General features: G+C 39.4%; 1 long non-coding RNA gene across 1 annotated transcript; it reads right to left on the bottom strand.

Moving 5' to 3' along the window:
- Positions 1-2,577: 2,577 nt before the first annotated feature.
- Positions 2,578-12,998, bottom strand: LOC126644780 (uncharacterized). Its single transcript, XR_007630008.1, has 4 exons — positions 12,839-12,998; positions 9,929-10,079; positions 9,413-9,526; positions 2,578-2,781 (listed from the first exon to the last, which is right to left on the bottom strand). It is a non-coding gene; the product is annotated as an uncharacterized LOC126644780 (long non-coding RNA).
- Between the last annotated feature and the right edge of the window lie 1,661 nt (positions 12,999-14,659).

The following is a 14,659-nucleotide window of genomic DNA, read 5'->3' on the forward strand; positions in this document are numbered from 1 at the left end:
AGCTTTAAAAACCTACTCCCGCTTTTTGGAGTCAAATTGGAAAGGAGTTGAATTTCCGAAAGTGTTGCTCAAATATTTAAGCTTTAACACCAGTCTGAAAGTTCAATATGTGTCACAAACCACTGTAATAATAATGATGGTGATAATAAAACTTTGATAGCAGCCATCTGCCCATTCCAGACAGCTGAATCATTTCCAGTGCTCCCTGAGAGCCAGGACTGACATGGATTTTTATACACTATATCACAGACAGTATATGCAGGGTCTGCAGCCGAGACCTTTCTGTAATGACGTCAAAGAGGTTGTGCAGCCAGCTTTTAAAATTGCTGCAGGCTCATCCTAATGACATTAGGATATAACAAATGAGGAAAGGAAGATATGTATATCAACATTACAATAACAAGCAAGGACAGCTCACTTAGCTCTGGAGGCAGCACTTAGGTTATCCTCCATAGAGCTGCTCTCCAAAGTTTGCGTCAGTGGAGGGGGTGGGGTGTGAATTCCATGACTAAGGGGCATAACTCAGCTGGAGAACTTTTTAGTGTGCAGCCTGGAAAAAAATAAATAAGAGAAAAAGGCATTGGAATTATTAAGAACTTAAACAAGAAACTGGAAAGAGAAGAGACTTCAGCAAGGCATTTCGGTTGTCTGCTTGCAGACATAAGGGTCAAGTGCACTGTTAAGAACAGTCTATGTAAGACACAGCTAAGCAGTTCTTCCAAAAGCAAACAAAAAAAATCTCAAAATACATTAATCGAACAAAATATTCAATGAGCAGTCACAGACAGCTGGCAGGGCTGCACAGTGAGTCAGTTTGTATCAGCCCTGGTGATAACCTACATACAGCCACACTCACACGTGACCGTGTCTGAGCTGGAGCTTTACTGATACATACAAGATGGACACGGTAGCCAGTTGTTTTCCTAGAAGTCCCAAAGCTGCATTTCTTCTGTAATGTACCTGATCTGTCAGCCCTTTGCATAAGTGGGGAAACTCATATTAGTTATTTATAAAGAGGCATGAAGAAGGCCCATTTCTTTTCAGAGGGCCAAGAAATCTGCTTGGACTTGTCATCCGCCTGGATTTGTGCAAAGCATTTGACACTGTTCCTCATGACATTCTTGTCTCTAAACCAGAGAGACATGAATTTGATGGATGGGCCTCTGAGTAGATAAGAAATTGGCTGGAGGGTTGTCCTCAAACAGTCTGTGTTCAATGGCTCCATCTATAAGTGAAGAGCAGTGACGAGCGGTGCTCCTCAGGGGTGGGTATTGGGACCAGCACCGTTAAACATGTTAAAATGTTAGATGTTAAAATGTTTAAGATGTTTGTTTAACTGTTTCAGATGTTTAACAGCCTTGTCAGTGACATGGACAGCGGGAGCAAGTGCACCCTCAGCAAGTGTGCTCACACCACCAAGCTGTGATGGGGTTGACTGGAGACACGGGAGGGAAGGGATGGCATCCAGAGGGACCTGGACAGACCTGAGATGTGGACCTGTACAATCCCAAGCAGAAGACTGGGTAGATTCTATGGAAGAGTAGAGTGTGAGTCCAGTTGCGGGTATTAGAGGAATTAATTTAAATCAGAACAGATTTTAGGAAGTTTTGATGGAAATTTTTGTACTTTCAATGTCCAAATCAATAAATGGTTGACAGATTTCTGAAAAGGAGCATATCTGTGTGCTGTGACAGGTGAAAAAAAAATAGAAACATACTGAATCTTTACCAGTACTTATGAAATAATTAATTCCTATTGCAAGTGGGTGCTCCATTTCATTGCATGAAATATAATTCATGTAATTTTGCCATTTACACTCAGTAATTACTCTTATTCGTGTAAATGAGACTACTGGTATTTTTATGAAATATCTGAGGAAATCTGTTATTTTCTTTGCCTCTAAAATATCTTGCAATTTAGACATTCATGCTAATAGCATGATATGAATGTTAGCCTCTTATTTAGTTTTCCTTTTGTATCTTCACTCAGTAGTACTTGCAGTACTCCAGGTGTATCTCTCAGAATAGGTATAGTGTTTAACATAATTATACTTATCTATAATTATCAAAGTTAAAAAGCTAAAGTTTACTCCTTATACCTTTACTTTCCTCTCTTTTTCTGGAAACCATTAAAAGAATATCTAATTGTGCCATAAAAACCTGGTTTTAAAAGTATTTTTACTTACTGTGGATTCTTAGGCTTGAAAGGAGCATTCTGGGGACTTTTTAAGGTTCTGGATCTTTAGATCTGAGGAATGAAGAACAGAGGCATTACCACACTGGAAGGTACCAAGTGTCTCCAGGTACAATATTTCAGTGTATGGTGCAGTAAGATGGAACATTCAGAGATATGGGGATTGTGAATTCTTCCCTGAGATGAATTTAAGGTTAAAAAATTTTTAATATATCTTTTGAGGTAACTGTAGCAGCACAGATTGGCAGAGTGCAGCTTGGGCTGGCAGTGCCCTGGGGGCTTCAGGGTGCCCCAGGGCAGTGCAAGCATTAAAAATTACCTAAGTCAGATCATAGTACAGTGAGGAGACCTTCATGAAACCTGGATGAATGCTCACCTGCCATTTCTGTGGTCTGAAGGTCTGCATCCTTCCCTGCTGATATCTCTACAGCACTCTCAGTCTGCTTCCCCTGTAGACTTTTCAATTTTCAACTCTTGAGCTCCAAAATAATCATTGTTGAATTTGCTGCTTTTAATCAAGTGCTGCGATTATCCCTGATTTACTACATAACAACCATATTACCTGATGGAAAGGTAATGTAAAAAGACCTGCAGAAAGTCAGAAAATAAATAAATTAAACCAAAGAAAAACCTTCCCAGGATCAAACCACTACAAGTGTTTTCCTGTCTCCCTCTAGTTACTACCAGCTGCTCTTTGTCTATAAAGTCACCTCATTCAAACACTTCATGCTGATGAGAGTGTCGCATGGTAGAAGGCAAGTAGCAAAATATCTTCCTTACCTTGTGCTTTTTCTCTGTTTTTCCTAGTTATGGTCATATGATGTGCTGAAACAAGCAATTCAGGAAAGACCGAAGGCCCCCAGAGTCTGCTGTGTTTGTAAGGCAGTAAGGTTAGTCTGATTTCTGAGATAAACTAGAGCAATGGCAATTTTTTTTATGGTAAGTAATGATTCTGACTGAAAATAATTTTAAAACTCAGGTAAAGGTACAGAAAGATACAAACAGAAACTAAAAACGTCAGAGTTCAGGGTGAAGATTTTAACTGGGTTTCGTTCTGGTGAGAGAGTTATGCAAACATAAAATCTACCCCCACAGCTGTGTGGAAAATGAAGAAGAGCTGAGGATCAGTGAACATATCCCATACTTGGTGCCCCCACAGGCATCAGGCCTGGGGACAGAATTCCAGCTGGGCACCCCTTCACTGAACTTGATAAAGTGTGGCTGAAAGGATGAGCAAAAGTTTCCATGATGATACTTCCACCGATCCCCTTAAAAAGACACTTGATATTGGTCTCCAAGGACAGAGATAACCCAGCAGTTGCAGTGCAAAGGACTCAGACAAGTACTTGGCTGCTGGACTCAACACTTCACTGTCAAGATTCCCAGATGTTCTCACAGTGTGTCTGCAACTTTTGCAATCGTGACTGCCAGACTTTTTTCCTCAAAGAAAAGAGGGAAAGGAACTGAAGGGATTAGGAATTCTGAACAGAGGAAACATCAGAAAAGGAATATAAATACAGACATTGTATATACATATACATATGTATATACATACAAATACACATATATATCTGTATTTATATAGATATATATCTATATAATATAAATGGTGCCTTTGGTTACCTAAGAAACATTTAAAAAACAGTACCACAGGCAATGCAGATAAGCCAAGATATTGCCTCATGGGATATAACAGATGGAAATAAACTATTTTCAAAATTTCCAGGGGAGGGAAATCTGATCTTTGGGATAGAAAGCAAAATCCAATCTTTGGGATAACCCAAATTAAGCCTTGTAAGGCTTATGCAGTACTCAGAGGTCAATTTTTCAAAGTTAGAGAGGATGATTTGGATATGTGACTACCCAGATCTCCGATCACTCACTGTTCATATGGACACAGACTGCTCATATAGGTCATGAGTGGATTTAATATCCCTTGGACCCAAAGTCTACTAAAAAAGGACGGGAAAAAGTAGGTACAAGACTTTCAACTTTACAGCAGTGAACTGGGCTATTAAGTGTTAATTCAGGGATACCTTGAGGAACATCTATAAATTTTTAGTAATTTTGAATCAAGGTGTGATATTCGTAGCTAAAAGCTCTCTCTAATCATAAGTCTCATAAATATTCATGTGATCAGTGTTCTTTTATTTTTCTGCCCATTTAAGATTCTGATCTGTCTCCTGGGATCAACTACCTGCTAGGATGAATTCCATGAAAAAATTCTAAAACCAGTGATAATGTATAGAGATAGGATTGCTCAGATGACCTTATTCAGCACATGTCAATATTGGAGGAGCAACATTTTTATGTTCACATTTTTACTAAGTCCAGAACTGCATATTTTAATAAATACCTGATGAAAAACATAGCTTATTTCCCAGTTTCACAAACTCATTTATCATCTTCCATTATCCAGAAAGGTAATAAATATGAAAAATGGAGCTCCTATGAGATGGGGTAACGACAATTCTTAGACAATCATCTTTTTAGTAACTTACATAACTCTTTTTACACACTGCAGCATTTTTCCATGTAAAACAACAGCCAAACCTGTCTTTTTATTCACAGATTTTCAATAAACAACTTTTCTTTCAATTCAGTGTCAACACCACATAACTGGCAAAAATGCTGAACCCATAATAGCAGGAATGATTCTGGTCTCATTATTTCTCCTTTTTTCATGACCCATTTTCTTCTCTCTCTCCTGACCATCCATAAATCACTCCTGCTTTATCTCACTATTTTCCCAGGGGGAAAAAAAGAAAAAAAGATACTGAATTGGATTTTTAAAACATACATTCTTTCAGATGAAAGAATCTTCTGACATACACAGTGCAGGACAGAATTCAGCTTGTGCAAACAAATCAAGCTTCTCGAAGCTGAATTGCGCTAAAGTAACCGTGTTTTAGTGGGCTGAAGAATCTCACAAAGGGAAACAACAACAAAGGTCACCTAATACACTTTCTCAAAACTTGTTCCAGCCTGTAGAGCCATATCATGTTGTTCCATTACTTGGACACAAATTTTTGCATAGTTGAAGGCACGAATTGTTCATTTTACACGTTGTTCATTTACAGGTTCCTCTGTTCATTGTGGTTTCATAGACCATTTTCAAAAGCAAGACAGAAAGTCTTTGTGTGCCTAAAGGTACAAGATTCATACCTTCCTTCTTTGTGATTTAACTTCCTGCTTTTAAAATGCATTATCAACTAAGCCCTCTCAGTAGCACTGTTCAGGCTTTAAATGTCCTCATGAAGAGTAATTATCTTTACATATGAACAAATTCAAATATAAACCTATGTTAATCCTATCTAGGGTTAGCAGCCACAGTCTTAGTCATTTAGGCCTCTTCAATGCCCAAGAAAATATAATAAGTTTGTCCAGGGAAGAATACATTCAGAAGTGAGGTCAGTGGCTAAGAAAGGATGAATGATCCTCTGCAGGGTTCCCTTGTTACAATGTGATTTTAGACATTTACCTTAAACTAGACACTTTCAGATCCTAGGCAGCTGAATCTGGATGAAATGAGTAACATCCACAGGACAGCTGGGGCACAGAGGGAGAAATACTACATCTAATTTTAGGCACCCAACCCGAGGCAGTCACAGTGTCAGCAAAGCCTCCCATGACCTCCCTCAATTCTCAGAATCAACACTGAGGGCTCCACTCTATGTAAATTCAGTCACTAATTCAGATAGGATCTCACACAGCAGTGACAGTATGGTGTCTCTCAATTAAGAGTTCTCTCTCCACCACCGAAACCCAGAACAGTTCATATGCTAACACCTTCCAAGGAGGCCTCTTGCCAAGATGTAGTGCTTTGCATTATCCCAAGATCTTGGGATCCCAAGAGCTCCCAAAAGGCTCAGCTGAAAGCCTATCTGACTTTCAGGAGGTACAGGGGTATATTCAGTTGGAGTATTAAAAAGAAAATAAGCAGTGAATTCCAAAAACAAAGTATTCCATTCTCCAATTTTTTGACAAAGCTACAAAGAAAGGGACATCATCGCCATCATTATCATAATCATCACCCTAAGCAGCTGTAGAACCATGGAGTAAAAAATATTTCCAGAACAGGTTATCTTGAGAACTTCTGACAATATGCTAGAGGAGAGGGCAATCCAGAACGGGAAACTGGAGAGCTGAAGGTCTGAGAACACAGGGTAGTATTTCACAGGGGTAGATACATCACTTTTGTGTTGAAGAAGTGAACAGGAGGGAGGAAACTCTGGTCTGATTCTGCAGGGGAGACACAGAGACTGTCCTTGCCCTTCCAGTTGCACGTCATCAGGGCAACACTGTTTTGAAAAGGCATGCAACGTGACAAGATGTGCAACCAGAGCAAAAGCACGATGGCAATCCATCTTCCCACGTTATTTAGGTCCAGCAGCCATTGTCCAGTTGTGGGCAGAACAACAAATACAAACATAAGTGAGGAAAACACATGATATGGGAGAAAGCTGAAGAAAACGGGGTTGCTCCACTTAACAGAAAAACAAAACAAAACAAACAAACAAAAAAACCCACAAAAAAACCAAAACCAAAAACCTGAACATAAACAAAACAAACAAAAAACCCACCAAAAACTGAGAGAAGACATGACAAAAATCTTCAGTTATACAAAAGCTGCAAAAAGGAACAGCATTACTTTTTTCATAGGTTTGAATTACAGTGGGGAAAAAAAAAAAAAAAAGAAAAAATATTGGTAAAAACCAAGAAGCAGCATATAACTCTATTTGGGGATTCCCATCTTTGCAAGCCTTTAAAGAACAAGTTAGATAATCTTGACATGAGATGAGAAAAATAGATGGATAAGACAATCTATTTCAGTGCATCAAGCCATTTAGATCACTCTGTTTTTATGATTTTATAAGATACAATAGGAGTAGCTGACCTATGAGTAGCAGTGGTGGTAGGGTAAATTCAGCACAAGATTTTTCCCCAACTCCTCTGATGCTACTCACTAAACTGGACAGTGTGACAAAGTGGTTTTCTTACAGAACCTCCCTTAGGTGTTGGTTTGAAGATGGCAGCATTGGGCTGACTGAATGAAACTGCAGCTGCCAGAACTCATTGCTTAGGGCTATTTTCCTGCAATTATGGTACTGGAATATATCCTATAATGTGAGAATAATTCATTTTATCTTATCAAAGTCAATCTGTAACTCACTTTTATCTCTTCACCAGCTATATATAAATGATTGGTCCTGGAAGTGCTTCAAAAAAACCCATTTACTATCTTGGCCCATATTACAATAAAATCCAGATGAATACCAGCTACTTCTCAGCACCTTTACTCTTAAGGAAAGAAGAGGAACAGAATGGATGTCCAACATGCTCCAGCCAGCTCTGAATGATCAGCAGACCTGAATGATCACCAGGACCCCAGAGTATGCCATGCAGCTCTCTTGAGAATCAGTAAAGATCCACATCCAGCCTGGTGTAAATCATCAGACTGATGGCAGTTTTGGCACTGAGAGTGATGTTTCTGAACTTCTGCTCTTCCTGTCACCTATAGTGAGTCAGTGGCAAAAATATGCATTTCATCCTTAGAATTTTTCTAATGCAAAACTCACCTGCTGCACACACATACTAACCAATTTTAGGGGATCATTATTATGTTTTCTTTGTTTTATAATTTTTCATGTAATTTTTTTTACAAGTTAATACAAGTATTTACTGGAAAATAAACAAAAAGCAGAAAAAAGTGTTGTGTTACAGACCATTATCAAGACAGTTGTAGCATACAAGTTCTACTTTAGATCAAAAAAAAGTTTATATAGAAATATACTTCATTATAAGAAACCTTACATGACGCACATCAAAATGAAAAAGGGTAAAAAGTTAGCTGTACTCTAATACAGTTCTCTCCTATAAAGACAAAAAGGGTTCAGGAAGGTTCTCTTTTGGTGAACTTTTTGACTTTCTTATTACTTTCTTGCTTTAATACAGTCCAAATTTTACAGTCTTTAATGAAGAAAAAGCACTAATTTATAATTAGAAGCAAAAACATTAATAATTTGAATTGCATTAGGGATCTGCTAATATTTTCTGAGGACTCATAGGCATGTTATGGTAAGATTACATAAACCAGACTTCCAGTATGGTATTATTCAGGTGAAAAGATAACATATTAAGTCTCAAAACAGTTCATAGGTGAAGTTTTGTAAAAAGAAAAAGTATGATTAAGAGATTTTTTTATCTGTATACTGCATTTCCTGAAAGACTACAGAGTGATATTTTTTCTCCCATCATAAGAAATCATTAATATAAAATATCTTTTTTAAAAACACATCATTAAATTAGAAATCATTCTAAGTAGTTGTGTTCTCTGTTTTTAATCAAGGGGCACCAATGCAATAAAGACAAATTATTGATTTCTGGGGCTGAATTATCAAGAATCAAACTGAGGGGACTTTCCTTCTGTAGAAGTAATATTAATTGTTGGCAGTTAATGGTAGAATTACAGGTTCAATTTCTTTTTATATAAAAACTCATTGAATTAATTGAACCATGTGCACTGTGTCATAATGGGAATCATCAATAAACTCTTAGGGAAATTTTATTTCATTTCTGCACTGAAGGTTGTTGTAAGAGCTCATGTCATTCAGTTTAGGTACAGCTGCACAACATTTGGTTGTTTTGCCCGGGTTTGTTAATCTTATGCCAGGGAGAAGAGACCATTATTCACTAACATTTTATAGACTGTACTTCAAATATCCTATGTCAAAACTATTTTAGTAAGCTAAGTTCAGAAGGCTAGTTCATGCTAGGAACTGAGGTTAACACTTAGGACCCTCAGAAGGCTGTTTGGGGCAGGTGACAATTGACAGGAGATTCTCAGAACCACCACAATCATCTTATCAGCCCAGACCCCAGGAGAACTGCAGTTCACTCTTCCTCCTCCCTCCAACCCCTGGTAAGAGCCTGAATCTAAGGGCTCAGGTAGGTCTGACAACTCAGACTGGCAGGTTTCTCAATGGCTTCAGACACCTGGAGAGTTTTTTGGCAGCTGTGGGCAGAAGCACAGCATTCTGCCCTGGCAGAAAACAGCTACTGCAGCTGTGATCCCACCATGTCTGTCCCTGCCAGTGGACATCAGTCTCAGCAAAGCAGCAATGTGTCTGTACAGTTAATTGGATCCAAAAAGGTCAGCACAATTCCTTCTTTTCTTCCCTCAATTTTTAGCTCAACAACAAAAGATAAAGTGTTTCACCTTAGTCTCATGTTCACACATGCTCGTCACCCAGGCTCTGACAATCTGATCTTCCTTCTTCCAGATATCTTCTTCAATGCTTTTCTCTTTCTGCTGATCCCATCCTCTGCAAGCCTACCGAAGGTATTAAATGATAGATTAAATAATAGTGGAAAGAAGGCAACGTTTTCACACCATTACTCTTTATGTTACTCGTTCTCTCTCTTTCTCTGTTGCCCTTGGACACAAATCAAGGCAGTCAACAGCAAGTGCCCATGACCTTCGGAGTACTGAACATGACTTTTGGAGTATCACCAACACAATACCAAAAAGCCCCACGAGTGAGGCCCTCCTGTATGTCAGGTTCTTGCTGTAGCAGAGACAGGGAAGAACAACATTCATTAGTTTATTAATTTTTCCTGCACCAAGATAAAACACTCCTGCATGTATCAACAGAGCAGCACAGTTGGCCTCTTGTCCTATGAGCTCCCTTTGTGCATATACCAATAACAGAGCCATGTGTCAGTGTGCACTCACCTCTACTGTGATCTTTATATTGCTTGACACTTTGAAAGTGCTCCTTGCAGTAAAGACTCCTAAAAGCTCGAGCAAGGCTGTATCAATAAGTGTTAAAGAAGCTTAACTTGGTCCAGCTTCACAGATTCTTGCAATTCTGATTTGGTTTACTCTGCAAACATAAAGGAAATAAAATGACAGAAGATGACTCCACAGCTTACTTTTACCTGTGTCACAATTTTAACACAGGAAGAGTTGACAGAAGTGTTGTTTGGCTTGACCTGTCCCCAGTTTAGCTCATCTGGGCTCACTCCAGTGGTTGGACAGCAGTAACTATGCTGACTAATGGGGAGTAAGCCCATTGTAATCCTTTTTAAACATCTCTCACTGAGCCATTTGATCCTACTGCTTCTCTGGAAAAGGCACGATGCTGCAGTAACAGTTCAAACCAGGTTGCTTTGGGGAAAACTCTGTAACTTACCAGCATTGAAGGCAGTTTTGGCATCAAATACAACAGATTCAGAAAGTGTGACGTGCAAATAGCTGTGAAACAGCTGAGGCTGTTGAAATGAATGTTCACAGTGACAATAAAAATCAGTTCAAGCCATTCTGTATAGAAACTTATGACACTCAGAAATTCTTTTAGAAGGATAGGGCGGTGAATTTGATCCTTGACTATATCCTAAGGAAACACTGTGCTTGATTAGTGGCTGACACATTCAACTGTGACCATCATAGCACTGATTCCAGAGCATCACACGTAACTTCTGGTCAATCTTTTTAGGGGCAGTACATCTGAATTTGCTACAGATAGTGTAACTAAAACAAAAAATAATCTGTTGATTTCCTGTAGGAAAAGCAAAGCAAAAGTTTTTCTTCATAGGTAGACGGATCAAATTGCTGGGTTAAAAATTATTTCAACTCTATTCATTTATTCTGTTGGCCAACCTCTTCCTCCCCATCCAGCCAAGGACTCATTCCAAGCTCTGGATAAATCGTTGGCAGCCATTTTCATGACATGGTTGGCTTGAAAAGGCATGGGAAGAATTCCAGCACTGAGAATTCAGCTGCAGGTGGAGGAACACAATCTGGCATATGCAATGTCTGTCATCTCCACACTCTGGTATTTGCAATCTATTTTTCTGGCTCACAAAAAGTTGTGTGATCGTAAGCACTTAGTGTAACACTCAATTACTGCTTACAAGCAACTCCATCACTGCATGCACAGCAATATGACTGGAGCTGTTGGCCTGTCTTTGAAGTAAATCCTTAGGAGTGGTAAGCCCTTAATCAATTCATATTTTGTGCAGTTGGTGTCAGCACTCCTCTGGAGAAGGAAAAAGGTGCTTCAATTCCATCTCTTAATGAACAGCTGAGAATGGCTCCAAAACCACAAAAAGGTGCATAGCTCATAATCAGTAACAGCCTCTTTTCATTGTAATGGATGAATTTGGAGTTGGACAGCAGTTGCTTGATATTTTTGAACGTCTCTGTAGGATGGCAAAGACTTCTCTAAGGATCTTCCTTGCTAACAATCAGTAAGGCATTTTATTGATCTCTGACTTCTATAAAACAAAGTTGTTGTTGTAGTGATTATAGCAATAGAGGGGAAGGTTCCCTTCCCTCAACCTACTTCTGTTTAAACTTCTCTTTTTGCAAGAGCACACTGCTGATTCCTGTCCAGTTTGTTGTCCACTAGGACTCACAGGTCTATTTTTTGTGGGTTTTGTTTGTTTGTTTGTTTGTTTTTGCAAAGCTGCACTGTCCTCCAACCTGTACAGCTGCATGGAGTTTTTCTACCTAGATGAATTCAACATCTTTATATCTATATAATCCTTGTTTCTCGTGCCCTTCACCGTGATGTTGAGCTCCTAATGTTGTGGTATGTTGGCAGATGAAAACCACATTACAGTTTTCAAAGGCAGCATTCATATTTCTTCAGCCTGAGTCATCTTAATACATATTCAGGCTGATTCAGTGGTTAGGTCCTTTTTACTGCAAACATAAACATCAGAGAATTGATTTAGCAAAGAGATGACACTGAAATGCTTTGTCTTGATCTTAGCCTCAAAGCACTTCAGTTAAAATGCTTAGCAACAAAGCACATCTCAGCAATAAAGGGAATGACGTTCCCTAATTTTCATTTGAGAAATTGAAATCTCTGAACAATGAAAAATGGTGTAGGCAATAAAGGAGCCTTCAGCAAGATTATGATTTTGTTCTTAAGCACAGCAGGCCCATGGTGGCAGTATAATGGCAAATATATTGGCTTAACAGCAATTTTTTGTGTGGGATTGCCTGTCCTTCCCACAACATTGTCTGATTTAAGGCACACTCCTCAGCATGTCCCCATCAATGCCGTGTCAAGTTCTAGGTGAACTGCCACAGATCCCCCACGAAAGCTTTCTCCCAGAAACCTCTCAGCTGTACTGAAGGTGGGGACCTATGTCTAGAGCTCATCCACACACTTCCCATGACCTGGAAACTGGATATTGAGTGTGTGCAGCCAAGGAGCCTGTCTTACCATCAAGAGTATGATCAACAGCACAGAGACAGGGTCCTCCTGTAACCCCACGACTGCTGCTGCCCTGCAAACACAGAGTGGGAGGACCTAGGTCTGCTCTGCTCTCTCTGTAGACAGAGGTACAGCATCCTGGGGACACCGGGCTGCCTCCCCAGCAAATCCACCTGGCACACAGGCAGCTCCTGTGCCCCCTGAAGGCTCTCCAAGCCTTTGGGTCCTCTGTATTGAGGCAACAAACTAGCTCTGTGCTCCTCACAGGAACTGCAGTACTTCTGTTTCATGCCTCTCTCTCTGGAGTGAGAGCCAACACAAATAACTGATTGTTCTGCAAAGCAGAAGATGTTTGCAGAAGGGTGAAAGGCTACTTTGCATCAAACCTTGGTGGCACTGGGTTTGTAGCTACTTACCAAGGAAGGCCAGAAAGCCAGTTGATGAAGGAGCTGGTGGCACATTTAGGGTCATACAGCCTAGAAAACAAAGACACTTAGAAGATGTAAACCAGAAATCAGCTTTCCTATTGAAGGTTTGTCAAAATGGGAGACCACAGTGAGGAAATAACTTGCCAGATTGCTTCCCACCATCTCTAGCAGTAGGATTGTTGGGACAGAAATCATTTTGTCCTTCATTAGTCTCTAAATGTTAATGTAATAGCAACAGCAGAAGTTTTCAGTGTAGAAAAAGAAATACTTGGGTTTATGTCTAGACAAATAGAAATACCTCAGAGTTTTTGGTTTTGTTTTGTTGTTTTTTTCTTGAATTTTAGAGGATTAAGAAGGGTTGTTTTCATGTCATTTTGGAAATAATAACTCTTATCTGATCTTATCTGGACTTCTGGCAATTGACCATAATACTTGTTGTGCTTAATGTGTAACTTAAGAACTTAGGAAGGGATATAAGTGGTTGAAAACTAATGTTAACCTATTAGTGAGGTAAAACTGAGTTAACAGTGAACAATTTTCAAGTCTTACTAACACCTCAGTCCTTTTCTTTCCAGTTAAAAGAACTTCAATGGCAGAATGAAATAAAATGCACAGTAATTTAAGAAAAGTAGTTTTTTAACTTTTTAAAGAAAATACCAATACCAAATAGAAATGATGCAGCAAAGAAATTATGTTATCTCTTGTAGGAAGAGAAATCCAAGAGAAGACCTTTGCTATAATTTAGAACAATGATTAAAATATGCCAAACAAATGGAAAATGAGAGATATCACGGTGTTTTTTGCTACTACGCACCCTGCTCCAACACAGAAGTGCTACATACAACTTGCAAAAACTAATTCCTTACTGCTAAAGAGTTCCTATCTTTATAGCAATTAAAATTTTATTTCACCTGATTGCCATGGACTATGACCTTAGTTCTTTCATTCCAATCTCTTATGTCTCTCTGCATTAGTGATAATCATCTCCCCTCCCACGAAAAATGGACCCTGTCTTCTCAGGATCACAAAGCAGAGGCCAAGGGATAGGTAGCAGTCAGAGGACAAACCAAAACCCCATGCTCTTTGCCCCAGGCTGGGCCCTGTATTTTTTGATTCCTTGTGATTTATTCTGCTCAAATACCGCATCAATATATAAGAAATAAAAACAAGAAAGGAGTTACAATAGGCCAAAACCAGAACTCCAAGTACAAATTCCTCCAGATTATTCAGACTCCAGCCCCTGAATCATAAACCAGATTCATGGGTTTGGCCCCAGCCACTGTGCAAACAATGTGGAGGCCCCTCTTCCAGTGAGGTTGAGCTGTTGCCAAAATCTTGAAGGAACAGTCTGTCACTTTCCTGAGACCAAGATGAGTGATGAAACTTCCACAAAGGAGCAGCTGACCCACATTGCTCAAGAGGAGCACTGTCCCAGAAGATGAGCATGAGTACAGCACTCCGTTTAGGATGAGAAATTTCATCAAGAAATTTGCCAAGTTCTTTGACTCACACAAATCAGATTCTGTCCCTGGCCCTGACTTGGCCATCAAATGCACATACTGACATATGTCTAACTCAGACCTCAGTGCTGCCCACTGGGTCTGCCTTAACACATTCATCGTTTCTGGTGAAACTATGGGGGTACAAGCTGTGATACTTCTTTCCCTTGTACATAAGGTACAAAAAAGGAGGATGGGAAGAAGAGTCAGAAATGTTTTCTGGCTATAAATAGAATCCCTTAATGGTTTAGCCTGCTTCAATTAGTCCATTGCACAATTACAGTTGTCAGTTCTTCACTCCAAAGAATCC

This window comes from Myiozetetes cayanensis, unplaced genomic scaffold (assembly GCF_022539395.1).
Source record: "Myiozetetes cayanensis isolate MyiCay16 unplaced genomic scaffold, myiCay2020 scf3, whole genome shotgun sequence".
Taxonomy (NCBI): domain Eukaryota; kingdom Metazoa; phylum Chordata; class Aves; order Passeriformes; family Tyrannidae; genus Myiozetetes; species Myiozetetes cayanensis.